General features: G+C 43.4%; 1 long non-coding RNA gene across 1 annotated transcript in view; it reads left to right on the forward strand.

The window, feature by feature from the left end:
- Positions 1–19,830, forward strand: part of LOC143925447 (uncharacterized) — a 104,950-nt gene extending 85,120 nt beyond the window's left edge. The window contains exon 3 of the long non-coding RNA XR_013261985.1: positions 19,651–19,830. This is a non-coding gene — a long non-coding RNA (uncharacterized LOC143925447). The remainder of the gene's footprint in view (positions 1–19,650) is intronic.
- Positions 19,831–23,860: the final 4,030 nt, after the last annotated feature.

Genomic DNA, 23,860 nt, shown 5'->3' on the forward strand with positions numbered 1-23,860 from the left:
TAGGAGGAAAACAATTTGCCATTGGGTAGTGTAAGGGTAGTACCTTCATAGATCCAAGCATACCATGGGCATTGGCCGCATCGGGAGTACCCTGAGGACCCATAGGGTGTTCCGAGACAGAACCATAATGACTACTTGTCAATCGGTCTTTGAGTGAAGTAGCTCTGTGGGAAACTAGTTTCGGAAAGGGTTTGACCTATTTATTAAGAATATGGTGATCGGTTAGGAGGTGCCAATGTTTTCATAAAGTGGTCTGTTGAGAATAATCTAGTGATAACCTTGACAGAGTCAGGTTGTTTAGGTTTAGAGGAAGCATAAAGCAAAGAGGTTCTAGTCTGTGCCAGTGCTTGATTAAATGCTTTCCCTAGGTTAGTCCCTGAGTATCCTCTAAGAAAGAGGTGCTCACGTAGCTGACCAGCTTGGTGGTGGAAATCCTCCTGCGTAAAGTGTGTGTAGGGGATACTACGTACCAAAGACCTGAGATTTGCACTAGAGGCGTGTAAGAGTGTCTTTCTAGCCATAGGTTTTTAATACAAATTGGAAACTAGTGTTCCATCACTGTCCTTGATGACCAACAGGTCCAGGAAGGAGATTTGGGTGTCATCAAAGGTGAATGTAAAATGTAAATTCATACCACTAGTATTCAGCTGTTGAATTTATTCTCTCAATAATTGAAATGGGCCTGTCCAAACAATAAATCTATACCAAAAAAGGACATGATTAACCGCTTGATGTCCATGCTTTAGCCGAATGACAGCCACAGCGCAGACCTGAATTTCCGGGAGGCCGTCATATGGCGGACTCCCCTGTGCACGCTCCCTGCGTGCGCTGTGATCACCAAGTCACTGAGACTCAGGTGATCACCGATCCAAGTAAGGGGCTGGTCCTGGCCCCTTACCATGTGATCAGCTGTCAGCTAATGACAGCTGATCACATGATGTAAACAAAAGCTCAGTAATCGTTTTTTTTCCCCTCACTCTGACAGTATGTGGAGAAAAAAAAGATAATCACAGCTCATCTGCAAGGGACATCGGTCCCGAAGAGGAAGAGGCAATTATGACTCATCTGTGCACACTAGTACCCCCTGCCAGTGCCCACAGTATCCACCAATGCCACCTATCAATGCCCATAACTGCCACCTATCAAAGCCCACAAGTGGCACCTATCAATGCCCATCAGTGGTGCCAATCAGTGCCACCTAGCAGGGCTGCCTATCAGTGTAATTGATCAGTGCCCATTATTGCCACCCATCAGTGCCCATCACTGCCACCCATCAGTGCTCATCACTGCCACCTATTGGCACCTCATCAGCATACATCAATGAAGGAGAAAATGTACCTGTTTTAAAATTGTATAACAAAATATAATTTTTTTTTTTTTTTAATTCTGTCTTTTTACATTTTTTTAATTCAATCTTATTTTATTCAGAAAAAAAGGTTGAGAAAGAGAAGGTAAACATCATAGGCAGTAACAAGATACACCAACAGTATGCTTCGTATGTGCCTGTACAAAAACATGTCTATGATATATATAAACGGATTGAAAGCATATAAATAAAGCCTACTAGGAAACCGTTAATGATAGTAATCCTTGTGTGGGGGAGAAGGGGGGAGGGAGAAGAGAGAGAGAGAAGAAAAAAAAAAAAAGGGGGGATAATAAACACATACATATAGACACATACAAACAGATAGAGTAAAATGAATACAGCGTATAATCCAAAGAACCTTTCGTCTTCAGCACTGCCAGGGGGGATCAAAGCTGACCCCTGCGCAGAACTCCAGACAAAATTATATAGAAATCTGTGGCTAAAATATTCCACCAGTTCAGGGACACTAGATAAGTTGGAGCCATGGTACATTAGCTAGATGTATTCCTAAGGGTGTATGGAAATATATAAAAAAAGGAAAAAGAATCAGGGACAAATAAGAGGGGGCAGAGAGACAGGGGACGAGAACCACTCCATCATGGACCCAGGGCGACGCTGTCCAGGCCATGTTCAGCCCAGGAGATAAACTCAGAGGAATAACGGAACATGGACCATGATGTCCAGGTGAGAGCAAACTGTTCATTTTTACCACATTCCTCTGCCAACAGACGTTCCAGGTCCCTTATGCGGTCCACCTCCATAGCCCAGTCCCCAAGGGAAGGCATGATCGTCGATCTCCAGTGACGGGGTATCACTACCCTGGCCGCCGCCAGGAAGTGTCGTAAAATATCTTTTTTGATGGATTTGAATGTACCAGGGAGCATAGATAAGAGAGCCACCTCAGGTGAGGGGTGTATAGAGGTCGCCATCAGCTTACAGTAAAGTTTGAATATCTGTTGCCAATACTTTTGCACCGGAGGGCATTCCCACCATATGTGTAGCATGGTTCCCCGGGAGCTAAGACACCGCCAGCAGGTATCTGGTACTCCCGGGTTGAAATGGTTTATCGTCGATGGGCATCTATACCATCTCGTTACCAGTTTAAATCCCTTTTCCTGGGTCTTAGTGGCGAGAGATAGTTTGTGCGTCAGGATAAAGCATTTCTTCCAGTCAATAGAAGAGATAGGGTGTTGCAGTTCTGTCTCCCAGGCCACCGTAAACGGAGGGAGGTCAGGGGAGGAGATATTAAGCAAGAGGGAGTAAAGTTGAGACACCACATGCGTTGGGGGCTCTGCCTGCAAGAGCAGTCCCTCAAACCCTGTCGGTTCAGCAAGGATATCTGGAATAGAGGGGAAAGTCCGGATGTAGGAGGTGGTTTGTTGTCTCTGCATCCACTGCATGGGATGTCTGGAGGTCAGACTGGCAGGGGTATCTGACCTTAAAGTGGGGTCTGCCTGAAGAACTTGGGCAAGTCTCCTATGGTCTTCTCTTTGCCATGGTCCAAATTGTGATACATCCACAGCTGGAGGAAAGGCCGGGGTCCCAAAGAAGGGAGTCATAGGCCCCATATATTTTGATAAGCCCCTTTTGGTCAGCATACGGTCCCAAATCTGGATGGTGTGACGAGTAAGGTCGTTGAGAGGGCCCGACCCCCCCCCGGACCGCGGGCAAGGTCCATGGGAGGGCGGAGAGGTCTATTGGGTTCATATAACTTTCTAATTGAACCCAAAGCTTGGTGGAAGAGTGGTGGAACCAATCTAGAATGCGCGTGAGCACTGCTGCTTTATGATACAGGGAGGCGTCCGGAGCTCCGCCCCCCCCCGATCCCTTGGACGAGATAGCGTTTCATATCGTATTCTGGGGCGGGCAGCATTCCAAATAAATTTGGAGAACAGCTGGCGTAGTTTCTTGAAGTACGAATTGGGTATGTGGATAGGAACGGTTTGAAACAGATACAGGAAACGAGGAAGAACGTCCATTTTCAAGGCATGCACTCTACCCAGCCAAGAGAGCCGTTTTGACGTATATGTAGTCAGATCTGCCTGGGCCCTAATAAGTAGGGGGGCGAAATTCAGAGCAAAGAGCTGGGACGCGTCCTCCGGTATTTGGATTCCGAGATACTTAATGGAGGAGGAACCAGTTTTGAAGGAGAAAGCAGTCGAGAGTCTACGCATATCCGACTTAGGCATGGATATATTAAGGATTTCCGATTTACTATAATTAACTTTGAAATTGCTGACCGCTCCGAATTTTTGGAATTCCCTCAATACTGAGGGTAGGGATGTGTGTGGGTGAGTCACGTACAGGAGTAGATCATCAGCGAATAAAGCAAGCTTAGTTTGAATGGGCCCAACTGTTATACCGTGGATAGAGGGATTGTTGCGTATAGCAACGGCCAAATGTTCCATAGTTAGAACATAGAGGAGGGGGGACAATGGGCACCCCTGACGTGTCCCGTTGGAGATTGAAAAAGCTGGAGATAATGAACCATTCAGTCTAATCCTAGCATACGGAGAGGAGTATAGGGACATTATTCTTGCTACCATATTAGTTCCCAAGCCTATTTGTTGCAGGGATAATCTGAGGAACTGCCAGTCTACCCGGTCGAATGCCTTCTCCGCATCGACTGTTAAGAGGCATAGTGGAATATCATGGGACCGGGCGTAATTAGTCAGGAGGAGGGTCTTTAGAGTATTGTCCCTAGCCTCGCGACCGCTCACGAAGCCAACCTGGTCGAAGTGTATTATCCTGGGCAACAATGGTTGCAATCTATTGGCTAGGATCTTGGCAAAGACTTTCAAATCAACACCAATCAATGATATTGGCCTATAGTTTGCACAAAGAGTGGCGTCCTTGTCCGGTTTTGGTATGAGGCAGATGTGGGCCTCAAGTGTTTGTGGAGGGAACTTAGATCCCTCCGTCAAGGAGTTGAACATCTTAGTGAGAAAGGGTGTAAGAAGGGTGGCGAAAAGTTTGTAAAACCTAGGAGTGAAGCCGTCGGGGCCTGGGCTCTTTCCACTGGGCGTTCCCGCTATGGCTTTGGCAACTTCGTGCTCAGTGATAGGGGTCTCTAGGTCAGCAACAGTGTCTCCGTCTAATTGGGGGAGCGCGGTTTCCGAGACATAGGATAGTTTGTCAGCCAGCTCGATAGACGGGGAACCCACTTGTCGAGACAGAGGGATATTGTACAGCGACTGATAGAAGTTCCTGAACTCCGCAGCCATCTGAGAGGGTGAAGAGACCAATTCCCCCCGCGCCCCCCTAATATGGGGCACAAAAGCGGAAGATGCCTTGGGATGCAGGGATCGAGCCAATGACCTACCACATTTATCCTGAAACTTATATTGGTGGAAAGCAATCTTATCCGAATATGTGCGTGCGGAGGTCTCGTATAGTTCCCTGAGTTGAGATCTCGCCCTAGAAACGTCCGCCAGCGTGGTCACTGTCGGGGATCGTTTATGTTCAGTTTCTAGGTTCCTAAGAGTTTGGATTGCAGCCGTGATGGCGGCTGAGCGTTTTTACATTTTTTTAACAAAAAATTAAAACCGCAGAAGTGATCCAATACCACCAAAAGAAAGCTCTATTTGTGGGGGGAAAAAAGGATACAAATTCATTTGGGTACAGTGTTGTATGACCGCGCAATTGTCATTCAAAGTGCTGAAAGCTGAAAATTGGTCTGGACAGGAGGGGGATTTAAGTGCCCAGTAAGCAAGTGGTTAAGGTATCCCTCTCTTCCCCCGTTTCTTCTCCCCTTCCCTTTCCCCCTGTCCCCTTCCCCTCTTTTCTCCCTTCCCTGTTCTCCCCCACCCCCTTCTCCATTTCTTCCCCCTACCCTTTTCTCCCCCTTTTCCTTTTCTTTTCTTTCCCTTTCCCCTCTTTTTTCCCCCTTTTTCTTTCATTCCCAATTTATTTAGTTCCCACTCCCTTCCTTTTCCAACTGATTATCCCACCAGATAGTTATCTTATAAATGACTATGTATATATTTATATATCTTTCTACAACAGTTCTAATCACTGTTTATGCCTTATGTGCCCCCCACATCTGCCATAGTGTAATCTTGGGTGCTCTATTGATCCAGACTCTTTGGTAAGCGGCAGTGTTTGAAAGAGGAATTCTTTATATTTTGCATCTCCCCTTGTAAACTGTTTTTGTGTACATATACCTGTATTTTTTTGTTTATTATATGTATTTTTGTTACTCCACTACAGAAAACACCCTCCTGATGAAGCGACAAAACCCAGCGAAACATGTTGACAAAAAGTAATGCGTGACTTATGAGAATCCACTATACTTCTGTTCTCCTTCTTGGAGCACATCCAGTGGTAGAGACACACATTTATTGTTGATATATACCTTTGAACAGCATTATAACGTATAAAACGTGATATGTATTCAAAATTGTAATATTTTGTATTAATAAAATTGACTTTACTTATAATCGACTGTGTACTCTGCTCAAATTGGTTCCATGATAGTCCATTCCAATTGTCTTTTTTCCCCTTTGTGGTGACCTGTTGGGGACAGGTTCCCTTCCTTACTCAAGAAGTGAGGGGCACACAGGCAACATAATACAATTAACCCTCCTTTCTCCAGACTGTTCTAGAGGAATTGAGAAAGATTTCCATTGTTGGCCTTTTGAAAATGCTAGTTGCCTAGCTGTCATGCTAATTCACTGGCTTCAATACTTTTTAAATTACTGCTCTGTTGAGCAAGAGGGGGCTGACAGGGTCACCCAGAAACTGACATTTGCATAATGTATGGTCAGCTTTAATGTGTTTTGTTAGGAGTGGACTAAAGGGTTATGCAAACTTGATATGATTATGTCCATTTTGATATGGTTCCTCATGGCTTTTGGAATCAGCAGTCAGCGTTACACTCCACTAGCCTACTGATTTTAGAGAGAAGGGCAAGATTTTGATGGTGCATACTTGTGTGTCAGTCTGTAAAATATGCAAAAATCTCCCAGGAATGCTGAGTAAAAAATAGTTATGAGGGACAGTGACTCAGCTACATCAGACAACCAGGCTGCAGATCGAGAGCTGATCAAATAATTGTCATGTGATCATTTTTACACAGACAGCAAGATAGTCAAGACGTATCCAAATTACACTCTTTCTTGCATATCCCTGAGTTGAACCGTGAGCAGCTGTGCCAATGTACTGTACGTTCACATGTTCCATTGTAGTCTCTAGGGATGAGCCGAACACCCCCCAGTTCAGTTTGCACCAGAACACGCGAACCCTATTAAAGTCTATGGGTATGGATGAGCTTCAAGTTCGAGTCAAACTCATGTTCAACTCGAACATTGCCTGTTCGCCTGTTCACCGAACAATTTGCCGCAAACAATTTGGGGTGTTCGCGGGAAATTCGAAGAGCAGCGGAACACCCTGTACAAGTCTATGGGAGAAATCTAAAGTGGTAATTTTAAAGGCTTATATGCAAGTTATTGTAATAAAACGTGTTTGGGGACCTGGGTCCTGCCCCAGGGGACATGTATCAATGCAAAAAAAAGTTTTAAAAACTGACGTTTTTTCAGGAGCAGTGATTTTAATAATGCTTAAAGTGAAACAATAAAAGTGTAATATTCCTTTAACCACTTGAGATCCGCGCTATAGTCAAATGACGGCTACAGCGCGGATCTCAATTTCCGGGACTACGTCTATTGACGTCGTCCCCTTTAAGAGCTCCCCGCGCGCTCCCGGGAGCGCGCATCGGGGAAAATCTGTGTTGGCCGTGTCCCCTGGACACAGCCAATCACAGATCGCTGTAAACGGCCAATCACAGCGGCCGTTTACAGCGCGATCGCCGCCTCCAATGGGTGATGATCTCAAATGTAAACAAATGATATCATCACCCATTGCCGAATGTGTCTCCTCACACAGCGATAGCGTGTGAGGAGACAGATAACAGTGAGTGAGTGTTCTCTACGTGCCAGTGCTAATATAAACCCTGCCAGTGCTAATATAAACGTGCCAGCGCTAATATAAACCCTGCCAGTGCCCAGATCTACCCTGCCAGTGCCCAGATCTACCCCACCTGTGCCCAGATCTACCCCACCTGTGTCCAGATCTACCCCACCTGTCCCCACTTGTGCCCACCTGTGCCCACCTGTGGCCACCTGTGCCCACCTGTGCACACCTGTGCACCGCCAGTGCCCACCTGTGCACCGCCAGTGCTCCATCTGTGCACCACCAGTGCCCGCCAGTGCCCACCAGTGCCCATCTGTGCACCGCCAGTGCCTGCCAGTGCCCGCCAGTGCCAATCGGTGCCCATCTGTACCAATCGGTGCCCATCTGTGCCTCAGCAGTGCCCATCTGTGCCACCTCAGCAGTGCCCATCTGTGCCGCCTCAGCAGTGCCCATCTGTGCCGCCTCAGCAGTGCCCATCTGTGCCCATCTGCTGCCTTATCAGTGCACATCCGTGCAATAAATAAGTGCACATCTGTGCCGACCCATCAGTGCCCATCTGCCGACTCAGCAGTGCCCATCTGTGCCGACTCAGCAGTGCCCATCTGTGCCGACTCAGCAGTGCCCATCTGCCGCCTCAGCAGTGCCCATCTGCTGCCTCAGCAGTGCCCATCTGCCGCCTCAGCAGTGCCCATCTGCCGCCTCATCAGTGCACATCCGTGCAATAAATCAGTGCACATCTGTGCTGACCCATCAGTGCCCATCTGCCGCCTCAGCAGTGCCCATCTGTGCCGACTCAGCAGTGCCCATCGGTGCCGCCTCAGCAGTGCCCATCTGCCGCCTCAGCAGTGCCCATCTGCTGCCTCAGCAGTGCCCATCTGCTGCCTCAGCAGTGCCCATCTGCCGCTTCAGCAGTGCCCATCTGCCGCCTCATCAGTGCACATCTGTGCAATCAATCTGCACATCTGTGCAATAAATCAGTGCACATCTGTGCCGACCCATCAGTGCCCATTTGTGCCACCTCAAAAGCGCCCATCTGTGCCACCTCAAAAGCGCCCATCTGTGCCACCTCATCAGTGCCCATCAGTGCTACCATGGCTAAACGTGTCTTTTCCGCTGAGGAGGCGTACCAAATTATTTCCACGGCCGACGAGAGCAATGGGGAGCTCTCTTCAGATTCCTTTTCGGATTCGGATTCTGAAGCCGACGTAAATTATGAGCCAGTCCTCAGCAGTGAAACACTGACTGAATCCGAGGAGGAAGATATCCGGCCCATCAAGCGAAGGCGTTCTAGTGAGGCAGTGCCATCCACCAGCACCGAAGTGCCGTCCACCAGCACCGCAGTGCCGTCCACCAGCACCGCAATGCCGTCCACCAGCACCGCAGTGCCCCAGCAAGAAAGGCCAAGTACCAGTGGGGTGTCATCTCAGCCCCAAAGGGTTAGGAGCCATGCTGGCCTTCCCTATGCCCTTCAGAGCCCCTTGTGGCTTCCTCCTAATTCAGGAGAGGCCAATGTTCCCCCTTTCACCGCCCAGCCAGGAGTCCAGGTGGACACGGAGAATTTTAGCCCTATAGATTTTTTTAATTACATTTTTACGGAGGACATGTTGGCGTCAATTGTGGCCCAGTGCAACCTGTATGCACAACAATTTATTTTTCAAAATCCGACCTCCTATTATGCCCGTCCCTACGAATGGAGAGACCTAACGGTGGAGGAGTTCAAGCTATTTTTAGGCCTCACATTTAATATGGGACTCAACAAAAAAAATCAATTACGTAACTACTGGTCAACCCACCCCCTCCACCACTCACCGCTCTTCTCCGCGGTAATGCCCAGAACCAGATATCAGATCATCCTGAGGTTCTTACATTTCAGTGACAATTCCCAGTGCCTTCCACGAAATGATCCAAATTATGACCGGCTTTACAAAATTCGACCAATACTAAATTATTTTTCAGAAATATTCCCCAAATTGTTTACCCCGGACCAACACATATGTGTGGATGAGTCCCTTATTAAATTTAGTGGCAGGCTTAGAATGAAGCAATTTATGCCCAGCAAAAGGACCCGCTATAGGGTGAAGGTCTACAAATTATGTGACCGAGCCACAGGGTACACATATTCATTCAAGGTGTACGAAGGGAAGGACACCCAGCTACAGCCCCCTAATTGTCCGGACTACTTGGGATCCAGCGGAAAAATTGTTTGGGACCTCATATACCCCCTACTGGATAAAGGCTACCACCTCTATGTAGATAACTTCTACACATCTCTGCCCCTGTTCCACAACCTTCACCGGAAGAAGACGCCAGCATGTGGCACTGTAAATAAGAATCGGAAGGGCTTTCCTCAAAGTCTGGTGAACAAGAAGCTGCGGAAAGGAGAAACCGCAAGTCTAAGAAACAAGGAGGTTCTGGCAGTGAAGTGGAGGGACAGAAGGGATGTATACATGTTATCTTCTATCCACAACGATACCTTCGTGGAAATCCCCAGAAGGAATGGCCCCGTAAAGAAACCCAAATGCATTTCCGAATATAATTTGTTCATGGGAGGAGTCGACTTCAACGACCAAATGATGGAACCATATCTGGTCACAAGACGGACATACCATTGGTACAAAAAAGTAGCAATTTATTTTTTTCAATTGGCCATTTATAATTCATGTCATTTACCGCAACGCCACCCAAAACCCCAAACGGCTACCAGGAGGAAGTTTTCACTGCCCTTATTTTCCCAAACGGCCCACCAGAAAATATCAGATCAGACGTTGTTAGTCGACTCTCCGAGCGCCACTTTCCGGATAAAATCCCCCCCAAACCAACAGGCAAAAGACGCCAAAAAAGATGTAAGGTGTGTACCAGAGCAGGAGTCAGAAGAGACACATCTTATTATTGTGCACAATGTCCTTCCCAACCAGGCCTCTGTATAGGCGACTGTTTTCGGCGTTACCATACTTCAATACATTTTTTGTGAAGTATGGTAAACATAATCCTCAGTTCCTGCCTTCATACACCTTCACACCCCTTATGCCACTGCCTGCTCTGTAACTGACCCTGGCTTGTTATTTGACCACTCTTATGCCTGCCGATTCTGTACATACCGCTGCCTGATCTGGAACTGACCCTGGACTGTTATTCGACCATGCTTCTGCCTAACGATTCTGTACATACCTCTGCCTGATCTGGAACTGACCCTGGACTGTTATTCGACCATGCTTCTGTCTAACGATTCTGTACATATCTCTGCCTGATCTGGAACTGACCTTGGACTGTTTGACCACGATATTTGCCTGCCTCTTGGACTGATCTTCTATTCTGCAAATGGACTAGTGGGATTCAACACGGGGTCTCACATATGTGAGGGGCTCCAGTATAGTTTTTCTGGAAGAAGAAAACAATTTTCTTTGTTTTCTTATTCCTAGATTAGGGTCTGGAGACTCGGAGGCTTCAAAGAGATTTGGGAGGGAGAAGCCTCTACCCTTATCCCCATTCTGTCCTGAACGAGACTCTACTTCTGTCTGCTGCCTGTAGGACTTACTGCCATCATGCCGCACTGACCACACCACAAGGACCTGCCTACTACCAGGACCAATATTTTTGGCACTGCTGACATCTCTGCACTAACCCTGGACTGTAATATGGACAGTATCCCTGCCTGCTGCCTAAAAAACTGTGTTCGCTGTTGCTGACCAAGTCCCTGCCTGCTGCCTGGACCAGTGATATCCTCCTGTGGACAACTGCGCTTCTAAAACCACAGGTAATCTTTTCTTTACCCTTTGCTCAGCATAATGTATTTGGGGGTGTAATTCTTGGTATGTGCAGGCTATGTGTCCCTGGAACGCCGACGGTCTTGCATGTTGCGCCTCTGTATGTGGCCAGGCTGTGTAAACGTCTCACACATGTGGTATTGCCATACTCAGGAGGAGTAGTAGAATGTATTTTGGGGTGTTATTTTTGCTATGTAAATGCTATGTGTTGGAAATATCTTATAAACGGACAACTTTGTGTAAAAAAAAAATGCGTTTTCATTTTTTTCCACATTTTCCAAAAACTTCTGGAAAAAAATGAACCATTGAAAAGACTCATTATGCCTCATAGATTATACGTTGGGGTGTTAGCTTTCCAAAATGGGGTCATTTTCTGGACGTTTCCATTGCCCTGGTGTTCCAGGGCCTTCAAAACTGTAATAGGTGGTTGAGAAATGAAATGTGTAATTTATGCTCCTAGAATGCCTGAAGGTGCTACTTCAAAATTAGGCCTCTGTATGTGGTCAGGCTGTGTAAAAGTCTCACACATGTGGTATCGTTATACTCAGGAGGAGTAGTAGAACGTATTTTTGGGTGTTATTTTTGCTATGTAAATGCTATGCGTTGGAAATATCTTATAAACGGACAACTTTGTGTAAAAAAAATGCGTTTTCATTTTTTTCCACATTTTCCGAAAACTTCTGGAAAAAAATGAACCATTGAAAAGACTCATTATGCCTCATAGATTATACGTTGGGGTGTTAGCTTTCCAAAATGGGGTCATTTTCTGGACGTTTCCATTGCCCTGGTGTTCCAGGGCCTTCAAAACTGTAATAGGTGGTTGAGAAATGAAATGTGTAATTTATGCTCCTAGAATGCCTGAAGGTGCTACTTCAAAGTTAGGCCTCTGTATGTGGTCAGGCTGTGTAAAAGTCTCACACATGTGGTATCGTTATACTCAGGAGGAGTAGTAGAACGTATTTTGGGGTGTTATTTTTGCTATGTAAATGCTATGCGTTGGAAATATCTTATAAACAGACAACTTTGTGTAAAAAAAAATGCGTTTTCATTTTTTTCCACATTTTCCAAAAACTTCTGGAAAAAAATGAACCATTGAAAAGACTCATTATGCCTCATAGATTATACGTTGGGGTGTTAGCTTTCCAAAATGGGGTCATTTTCTGGACGTTTCCATTGCCCTGGTGTTCCAGGGCCTTCAAAACTGTAATAGGTGGTTGAGAAATGAAATGTGTAATTTATGCTCCTAGAATGCCTGAAGGTGCTACTTCAAAATTAGGCCTCTGTATGTGGTCAGGCTGTGTAAAAGTCTCACACATGTGGTATCATTATACTCAGGAGGAGTAGTAGAACGTATTTTGGGGTGTTACTTTTGCTATGTAAATGCTATGCGTTGGAAATATCTTATAAACGAACAACTTTGTGTAAAAAAAAATGCGTTTTCATTTTTTTCCACATTTTCCGAAAACTTCTGGAAAAAAATGAACCATTGAAAAGACTCATTATGCCTCATAGATTATACGTTGGGGTGTTAGCTTTCCAAAATGGGGTCATTTTCTGGACGTTTCCATTGCCCTGGTGTTCCAGGGCCTTCAAAACTGTAATAGGTGGTTGAGAAATGAAATGTGTAATTTATGCTCCTAGAATGCCTGAAGGTGCTACTTCAAAATTAGGCCTCTGTATGTGGTCGAGCTGTGTGAAAGTCTCACACATGTGGTATCGTTATACTCAGGAGGAGTAGGAGAATGTATTTTGGGGTGTTATTTGTGGTATGCACATTCCGTGTGGGTGAAATAAGCTATTACAATGAAAATTTTGTGGAAAAAAAAAATCGTAATTTTGCAAAGAATTGTGGGAAAAAATGACAACTTAAAATAACTAACCATGCCTCTTACTAAATACATTGGAATGTCTACTTTCCAAAAAGGGGTCATTTGGGGGGCATTTGTACTTTCCTGGCTTGTTAGGGTCTCAAGAATGGAGATAGGCCTTAGTACATCAGATGTGATCTTTTTTTGCAAATCTTTATGATTTGCACCATAGCTTGTAGACTCTATAAATTTCACACAGATCATATAATATGCAAAAATTTGGGTTATTTTTACCAAAGATGTGTAGTAGTATAAATTGTGGCCAAAATTTATGAAGAAAAATTGCTAATTTGCTAAATTTTGTCACAGAAACGAAGAAAAATTCATTTTTTTTCAAAATTTTCGGTCTTTTTTCATTTATAGCGCAGAAAATAAAAAACAGAGAGGTGATCAAATACCACCAAAAGAAAGCTCTAATGGTATGAAGAAAAGGACAAAAAAATCATTTGGTTACAGTGTTGCATGACTGAGTAATTGTCATTCAAAATGTGAGAGCACTGAAAGCTGAAAATTGGTCTGGGACTTAGGGGGGTTTAAGTGCCCAGTAAGCAAGTGGTTATACTTCATACCTGGGGGGTGTGTATAGTATGCCTGTGAAGGGGCGCATGTTTCCCATGCTCAGAACTGTCCCTGCACAAAGTGTCATTTCTGCAGGAAAAAAAGTCATTTAAAATCACTCGAGGTTATAATGAATTGTCGGCTCCCCGTAATACAGATAACAGTCATTGAAAGTCATTGATAAAATTTTTTTAAAAAAAGCGTTCCCCCAAATTCAATTACCAGGCCCTTCAGGTCTGGTATGGATATTAAGGTGAACCTGAAAGGTCTGGTGTGGATTTTAAGGGGAACTCCACGACAAATTAAAAAAAAAATGGCGTGGAGTTCCCCCTAAAAATCCATACTAGACCCTTTATCTGAGCATGCAACCTGGCAGGCCGCAGGAAAAGAGGGGGGGACGATAGAGCACCCCCTGAACCGTACCAGGCCACATGCCCCGAACATTGGGAAGATGCTTTGGGGTCCCCCCAAAGCACCTTGTCCCCATGTTGATGACAAGGGCCTCATCCCCAAAACCCTGGCCAGTGGTTGTGGGGGTCTGCAGGCAGGGGGCTTATCAGAATCTGGAAGCCTCCTTAAACAAAGGGACCCTCAGATCCTGCCCCCCATTTGAAATGGTAAGGGTGAACAAAAGTACCCCTACCATTTCACAAAGATGGTGTAAAAAATTGTTAAAAAAGACACACACACCGTTGCAAAAGTCCTTTATTAAAAATAAAAAAAATTAAAAAAAGATTCCTGCGGTGGTAATCCACTCTTGCTATCCAGCGACAGATGATCATCTCTCTGGGGTCCAGCGATGGCTGATCTGATCCAGCGATAGGTGATCTCTCCCTCCAGCTCAGCGCATCGATCCACCGGAGACACTGGGGGAATCCCGGCAGTCTGACACTTCTTATCTGAGGAGGGCGGGACCACCCGTCACCTGACTCTACCCCCCTCTGATGCAAGGCTTCCCCAGTGATGTATGGGTGTCCCTGCCCCCTCTGATGTAACGGAAACTTGCGTCACTTCCAATGACTGTTCTCTGTATTACGGGGAGCCGACAATTCATTATAGCCACAAGTGCTTTTAAATTACTTTTTTTCCTGCAGAAATTACACTTTGTGCAGGGACAGTTCTAAGCATGGGAAACATGCCCCCCTTTACAGGCATACTATACACACTACCAGGTACGAAATTTAAAGGAATATTATACTTTTATTGTTTCACTTTAAGCATTATTAAAATCACTGCTCCCAAAAAAAAGTCTGTTTTTAAAACTTTTTTTTTACATTGATACATGTCCCCTGGGGCAGGACCCAGGTCCCCAAACACTTTTTATGACAATAACTTGCATATTAGCCTTTAAAATTAGCACTTTTGATTTTGAACGTGCGAGTCCCATAGACTTTAATAGGGTTCTCAAGTTCACACAAAGTTTAGGTCTGTTCGCAGGTTCTGGTGTGAACCGGGGGGGGGGGGGTGTTCGGCTCATTCTTATCTATGGGAAACGAACACGAGAAATCAAAAGAGTTCATTTTAAAGGACTAGTTATTCTAACTATGCAGGCCCTTTGGGTCTGGCATAGACTTTAAGGAGAACTCCCCCCAAATCTATACCAGACCCTTATCCGAGCAAGCAGCCTGGCAGGCCAGGAAAGGGGAGTCAAGCGAGCCCCCCCTCCTGAACCATACCAGGCCACTTGCCCTCAAAATGGGGAGGGTACATTGGGGTTCCCCCAAAGCACCTTGTCCCCATGTTGATGGGGTCAAGGGCCTCTTCCCGACAACCCTGGCTATTGGTTGCTGGAGTCTGCGGGCGGGGGCCAAAGCAACCTTGCCATTTTGAGGGCATGTGGCCTGGTATGATTCAGGGGGGCGCTCGCTCATCTCCCCATCCTGACCTCCAGGATAAGGTTCTGGTATGGATTTTGGAGGGGACCCCCACACCAATTTTTTTAAATGTTGGCGGGGAATCCCCCTTAAAATCCATACCATACCCAAAGGGCCTGGTATGGACTGGGGGGGGGGGACCGCACGCCATTTTTTTCCTTGATTTTGTATCTATATTGCTGGGAGACGGAAATACATTACAGCCACAAGTAAGTTCATTACCAGACACTTTCCCAATTCCTGCCCAGGCCAATTTTCAGCTGTTTGTGGTCACTTCCATCATTGGCATTGATAAGGCAGCTGGAAAGCAGAGGTGGCCCATACCTATAGTGAGGGGTGAAGCTCACTGGTGTGAATACAGACTTTCATTGGTCTAATGATCTGGTAAGAGGATATATTTGCAGTGATTTCCTATGGGGAGCACGGGTGTTGCACATAATAAGATACACAGGATATCTGCACATTTTCTATTTAACGTTACGGCCTTCATTTGGTTTTTGGACACTTCATTTTTGCTTTTTGTTTTTATATATATCTCTGCAGAGAGCACAAGAAGGATCAACAGATTTTTTTTTTGCTTTGCACTTATTGAAAAAAATTAAGCACTACCAATGGTATTCTTAACAGCAAAAGTGATCATATATGAGGCTAGAGCAATTATAAAAAAGGAGTTATAATTTTTTCTAAGGCTACTCTGGCATTGGTTAATTGTACAAAAAAAGCAAAAAATTGCTAAAAAATTGCTAAAATCACGCAATTTTTTAAATCTATATAGATGTGAGAAAATTACACCTTAAAAAAAAAAATCTGGTTTACTTATAAAAAACTTTTTTGATCACTTAAACAATTAAACATTCAGTATATGGCTAAATGGGTAGAGCAATGATAAAGACATTTTAGTAAATAGAGTGGAAAAGTGTTCAGTCTGAATAACCAATCATGTATGATGGAAAATACAAATAATGTTTGGAATTGTAAGATTGATGTAAATACAACTTCACCTTATTTACAAAACTCAGTGAACATTCACTTTGCAAAGTCAACAGTCTACTTACCAAATCAACCCCTAATAGATAAGAAAGGCACTTGAAGTACAGCACTGTAAATTAAGTTGTTTTTTTTTTTATGAGTTTCACATTTCAGTTAAAAATGCCAATACAGATCATTATTGTATTTTCCTTTTTTTAAATTCAGAGATGTGACTGTTTTATACAAATCATTTTTGACTTTTGTAATGTGCCCTAACATACCCTTTGGGGACACAGGGATTTATTTTGGTAGGAAACTTCAACATACAGTTTATTTAGAAACAAATAAATAAAAAAATGCATTTTCTAGTATTTTTTTCCCAAAGCTACTGTAATTTCCCCAGATGTTTACCCACCAAAAAACTAAGACATTACCATCTTATTTTTATGTAGTTTGGAGGTTTAGCAAAGCCAGGGTCAAAGTTTACCTTTGAAATTAGGGATAGGTTTTCTTTTATACTTTTGCATTGCATTGTGTTGAATGTTGGTGAAAACAGTCTATTTATATAAATCATTATTGTTGCACCTATATAAGATGAAGTTGGGTTTGTGCAGACATAAATTTGCACGGTGCCACTGTTTGATTGAATAGATATTGAACAACATTGCAGATGTTTTTCATGAATATTTGTTATTTACACAAATGTCCTTCAGGAAGCCCATTGTGTTAGCAAGGACCTAACAGCTAAAGTATACCTAAACCTATGAACCAAAATGTAATATATTACAGCTTACTGGTCCTTAGATGTAGTGGCGGCTTTAGTTTTTTTGTTTTTTTTCAGACATTTTTTTCTTCATCTGGTGATTTCTCTAGTATGGAAAAAGAAATGTAGTAGTTGCGCAGGTGAAGAGTGGTGATAAATAATCAAAAAATGAGCTGGCAATCACACAACAGAACACTTTGTGTAAAAACATAAAAAACATGTTACACCCATATTTAGGGTGTAATATGTAACAAGTTCCCCTCCCCTGATCCCCCCCTTCCCTTTGACAGCAGAGGGGGGCTCTTTTCACACCCCTGCTGTCATATTTTAAAAACAGCAGGGCTATGCAGGGTTCCGCTTGCACAGCTGTGTCATTCATTCAGGACTACAAGTCCTGTCAGCCACCACTGCAGACAGACTATATTTTTCAATAAACTACAAGCATTCTGATCAGTGCCCTCATAGTTCATTGACTTTTCCCACAGCTCAGTAAATGTCTACCCATATGGAGGTATGGACAGATAGATGTGCTGAGTGCCTTTAGAAGCCTGACATTCCACCCGTGATCCACTGTTTTTTTTTTTTTTTTTACTAAAGGTGAACTTAAAGTGGTGTTGCCACCAAAAAATTAAAACTACTTAAAATTCGTAAAAAAATAAATAAATAAATAAATAATTGGCAAAAAAAAAATGTTTTACTCACCTCTAAATACCGGTTGCTAGGGGGTCCCTCGTAATCTGCCTTCTTCATTGCCCGGGCTGGTGACATCACTTCCCCTCGCGCCGCACATTCACCTGGGACCTGTCATGTGTCCCAGGTGACTGTACGGCGTATCACGGCGCCATGCACCGCTCGCGCATGCGCAGTGGGTGCCCGGCTGTGAAGCCACAGCCGGGTGCCCACAGTATGCATGACGGCGCCGCGAGCGGAGCGGGGAGCGAGGGGGGGGGGCTTCGTTCCCCCGCATCGCTGGACCCTGGGGCAGGTAAGTGTCCGATTATTAAAAGCCAGCAGCTGCAGTATTTGTAGCTGCTGACTTTTAATTTTTTTTTTTAGGGGGTACCCCACTTTAACCTTTAAAGGATTGTGAAGTGAGAGCATGCAATAAGCGCAGTCACATTGAGGTGCTTACACAGCTCTTCAAATGTTTGCAGAGGTGTTACAAGATTCCCAAAATGCCAGAAAGTGGTAGTGTGAAAAGCTGGCCCACACCTTGCCACCAACCCTCCTATTGTTCTTTTATTATAAAGGGCAGCCACACTGACCATTATGATGTCTGCACTTAAAGCGGCGTTCCACCCTAAAGTGGAACTTCCACTCATCGGAACCCTCCCCAATTGTGGCACCGGAGGGGGGGTACAAAATACCTGTATAATACAGGTATCTGCACCCACTTATGGGCATAGATAGCTGCATAATTTGCGGGTATTTACGCCACTTCCTGCAGGGCCCCCGCTGTCTGCTGGGAAACACACGGATCCCAGAGACAGCAGGGACCGTCCTTATTGCGCAGCGCGACTCGTGCATGCGCAATAGGGAACCGGGAAGTGAAGCCGCAATGTTTCACTTCCAGATTCCCACACCGAAGATGGCATCGACAGATCGGCTTCAGATGCCGACATCGCGGGCGCGCTGGAGGGGTAAGTGTCCATATTTTAAAAGCCAGCAGCTATAGTATTTGTAGCTGCTGACTTAAAAAAAAAAAAAATAAATGGCGGGACTCCCACTTTAATGCATGCATATACATACATACATACATACATACATATATACAGTATATACATATATATGTACAAATGCATACTTCCCTTAAGTCCTTTTTATTTAAATGTATTTAAAGAAAAGCTCCATCTTCAGTGTTTTACCATTGAAAATAACAAACTATAGAAAAGGGTGAGTCATGCTTGTTACTTATGACTTGTAATAATGAAGAGTGAATTTTCACATCAAAGGCAGGCTCCCAATACTCCACCAAAATCATATTAATAAAAAAAGGAGATGCAGTATCCAAACTGATGCAAAATAATGTACTTCTTGAGTAAGCAATATATGCTAATAATATAATATTAGCTAATATGCTAATTATGTGATGGTTTACCGATCAATAAGTAAATCATTTTGCATCAATTTGGATACAGCATCTCCTTATATATATATATATATATATATATATATATGTTATATATATATTAGTTCAGGTGAGTACAGGAATAAACACAACTAAAGATGTAACCTTAGTATCCGAGAACTGTATTATATCAGTATGGTTTTAGGGTTTCTACCTCCACCTAGTGCCCAGAACCAAAAATCTACACAGTTCATTTCTAAACTTTATAATATTGCTTTATGTGTTATAATACAAATAAAATAAAAGCACAACATTTTAGTTTAGTGTGACAAATGTTTGCAACAAGCTTTACTGAGTGTATTTCAAAACAAGTTGCATTTTAACTGTAGCATACAGTTTACAAAATAGTAAATGTTTTTATAAAACATTTTCTCTTTCAGTAATAGTCTATGTGCCTGCTTTTTTATCACATCTGTAATTTACAGACTTTTTTTTTTGTTTTGATCCTAGTTCTCTGTGATCAAGCCCATATTTAGTGAAACGATGAAGAGGGTAAGTCGTAGGTAGGGCTGCAGTGTGTTTGCTTGACATAAATAAAGTTGGATGGCATTATCAGTGTGTGACTTCCTGCTTTCCTACTGACGTTGTGGAGAATGGCCGGGCACACTTTGGTCGGTACCTGGAGTTCCAAAAGTGAGGGATTTCCATCCAGGCTTGGAGTGGTGACATCTCTCTAAATGTCTACAATAATAAAAACATATTTAACAAATAATATTTACTGTAGCTGTTATTCTAAATCCAATCAAACACATGGAAATGATCAAAACCTACAATTAGAGTATGTCTAATTATAATTCAAGCACTTCACCTGTATCCCAAGAGAATTTGAAAATATTATAGGCACGGTTCCCTTTTTATGGAGTAAGTTAGTTACCTTAGTCTGGAATACCAAAAAACAAAGACATGCACACAGACACATATGCACATAACTAAGATAGTGGACAGTAATTAAAGGCTGATCTGTGACAATGACTCTAAACATCTTTGCATTGACTGGGGCAGCTTGGGAGTTGATGAATGACTGTTGCAGTTGTAGATCTGAGGGTACTGCTCAGACAAGAATCACCTTATGTGACATATTTTAGATCTGTCATTTCATGAGGCAGATATTCAGTTATTGTGAGCGAAAAAAAATGCATTTTGAGACAATAATTAATGTAAATAAAGCACCCCATTACAATTGGAGCATAAAAACTTTAGCTTAAAGACCAATTGAAGCCATTTTCTATTGTTGTTATGCAGTCAGGCTGCATAAAAAGTAGACAATGTAGGCGACATTTATCAACACTGGACCACTCATAATCTGGTGCAACTGTGCATGGTAGCCAATCAGCTACTAACTTCAGATTGTTCAACTCAAGCTTTGACAATAAAACCTTGAAGCTGATTGGTTTCTGAGCTGAAGCATATTTTGCATGCTCCGGTTTTAATGTGTAGAGCATGCTTTAGAATTAAAATAGGCTACCATGTACTGGCAGTACCTTGGAGATCTAGACTGCTGTTCTCACACCGAGTACACCAGTTTGAATAGCCAACAGCACATGCCCCCTGCACAGTGCTCTAATGAATAAAACTGCTAAGAGAGTATGACCATTGTTGTCCTAGTTCACTGTCTTCAGAACCAAGCAATGTCATTGCATGCAGCTGTTCTTGTTGCAGCGAGAGTCTCTAAAGGACCAGTAGACCATGTAAAATCTCCACTTTGGCTATCAAAACCAGAAGTCCACCTTAATTTTGGCAGTAAGAGAAAAGTGTGCTGCCACACAATGCCACGCCCTTATTGAAAATATTGAACTGTTTGTTCAGAAAATTTTTAAACATTAAACAGGCCAATGGGATCAGCAGCTTCAGGAAGAGCTTAATTGCAGTTAAAGGTAAGCCTGCTTTTTCTTTTTGCATGACTGCACATTGCATTATCTTCCAAACGCAAGAAATTACATGTAAACAGTAGTGTAATTATTGCTCTAACTTGGGCTGACAATGATATGAAACAGTAGGGCACAGCCAGATCATCCACAATACAACCTAAGGAAGAGTCTAGGGTACAAAGGTTGTCCAGGGGGCCCAGCCACACAATTTATGGTCCGGTGGTAAACTAGAGGAATAGCACAAATGTTCAAAGTAGGATGCACATGTAAGCAGTTGGTTTCTGAAGGGGCAGCTTCTCTATACTTACTGCAATCCATATCTATTATTTATTTATTTTTTTCAGTTACTTATATAGTGCCATCAATTTATGCAGCACTTTACATATACATTGTACATTCACATCAGTCCCTACCCTCAAGGAGCTTACAATCTAAGGTCCCTAACTCACATTCATACCTACTAGGGACAATTTAGACAGTATCCAATTAACCTACCAGCATGTCTTTGGAGTGTGGGAGGAAACCCACACAGGCACAGGGAGAACATGCAAACTCCAAGCAGGTAGTGTTGTGGTTGGGATTTGAACCAGTGACCCTTCTTCCTGCTAGGTGAAAGGGCTATCCACTACTCCACTACACCACTCTGCTGCCCATATAATAAAGTATGGAAAAGGTAAGCTGCTTCACATTTTAAATAACACCAAACAAAACTGGTCCATATATTTAAATGTGATAAATGTGAACTGTCCAAAACCGTGATAATAAAATAGTCTTCCTAAAATATCCTTACACTTTCTTCTTAATTAAAAAATTTGCTCCACCACGTGCTCCGCACATATACACTTACCAAAAACATATGATGTTTTATTACTGAAAGTCAAACAAAGCTTTATGAATAAATGGATATTCTCTCTAATGCAGTGGTCATCAACCTTGTCCTGAGGGCCCACTAACAAGCCAGGTTTTATGTATTACCTTGGGGAAATGCAGACTAGAATACTGCAATCACTGATCAGCAAATTATATCACCTGTGATATATTTCAGTTATCTTGCAAACCTGGCCTGTTAGTGGACCCTGAGGACAGGGTTGATGACCACTGCTCTAATGGCTTCCAGGTTGCTTTACACTTTAATGGTCCTTCACTAACTTGCCACCATTCCTCTCTCTCAGGAAAGAACACAGCACCAAAAAGTTAAATGTTCTCATAATGCAGTATTTATTTGCTCACGGTGATTATATGCCAAAAATCCAAATGTTACACTCACAATATACAGTGCCTAATATCCCGCAATAAGCATCATACTTACCTATATCCTTGTGACTGTTTCTTCACACTTTCACTTGATCTTGGGTATGCAGCACTGTGTGACACTACAGGCATCTGTGTGTATGTCACCACTGCCTTCAGGAAAACTAGGAAACGTGAGAGAAAAAGGGTAGGTAAAGCAGAAAAACAATTTGTGTGTAACTACTATATTAACCTGCTGGTCTTTGTGGACTTGAATGCTCTTGGCTGAGTGTTCCAAAACACTCAGATTATGTCTCACATGCCTGTTACCCTAAAAGCCTATAACCCTAGTGTTGTTCCAGATTAAGGGTGAGTTGGTTGTACCTGGGATTCACACCCCCAATGATGCCAAAAGGGGCTTAAATCTTAGAAATATATAATGTCTATTTTATTGGTTAAATGGCAAGAAATTGTCAGACAAAGGGCAAGGGGAGTTGGACAGTGGCCTATGGGACATACTCGATTGAAAATAATTGTTTTCATTTATTGTTCAGTGGGGAAAGAGTCTTTTCCTGCCACATAAAGGGCAATATGCAAAATACAAAAATCCTATGAATAACATATTTAGATGTCTTAAACCTACATGTGGTTTTTAGACCATAATTGGGCACTTACAGTAGCAGGGCTAATATTGCTCTCTTGCAAAGTATATACTTTGCAAAAATATAAAGTTAATTCTGCTAATTTCGTGTTAGTAGAAGTTTGGTGAGTGTTGATTCGCACTTTTCATTTTGCACTTTTAATTCACGCTTTGCAGTTCACACTTTTCATTTCGCACTTTTCAGTTCATTTCAGAATGGCCGTTCGTCAACCAGCCATGTTGCAGAATCGGAGGAGATAACGTGTTATTTATTATTGGCCTTAGAGTTATTGCTTTGACCTAAGTCCAGTCAGGAACAGGAGGAGGAGGATTTCTTGGAGCAAAAATTGGTTGTTTTATTAATCATGACCAATTATGTCATATGCCTTTGCTGCGGGAGCTCCAGGAGAATAATCCGGATGATTTTTGGAATTATCTACTGATGACGGACCACTGCTTTCACCAACTCTTGGCATTGTTGACCCCCTATATTATGAAGCAGGACACATGCAGGAGGCTTTTATTTTATTTTTTGGTTGCATAATAATAATTTGATTAGTTATATTTTCTATATTTTTGGATGCATAGAATGCACTTTTTGGTTAAAGCGGAGTTCCGCCAATTTTTTTTTTTAAAGGTCAGCAGCTATAAATACTGCAGCTGTTGACTTTTAAAGTATGGACACTTACCTGTCCAGGGTGCCCTCGATGTCCTCATCCGAAGCCTAGTTGTCCCTCAGCTCTCGGTTGGAGGCGCTGCCATCTTCAGTAAGGGAATCAGGAAGCCTAGTGGCTTCACAGCCTGGTTCCCTACTGTGCATGCATGAGTCACACTGCGCGTCCTCCCTGTTCCCTGCTGACTTCTGGGACCTGTGTGTCTCCCAGAAGACGGGGGGGGGGGCAGAGGAGGGGCCGGACATGTC

The sequence above is a fragment of the Lithobates pipiens genome, unplaced genomic scaffold, assembly GCF_037356315.1.
Source record: "Lithobates pipiens isolate NorthernLeopardFrog02 unplaced genomic scaffold, aLitPip1_a1.2 Scaffold_22, whole genome shotgun sequence".
Classification (NCBI taxonomy): domain Eukaryota; kingdom Metazoa; phylum Chordata; class Amphibia; order Anura; family Ranidae; genus Lithobates; species Lithobates pipiens.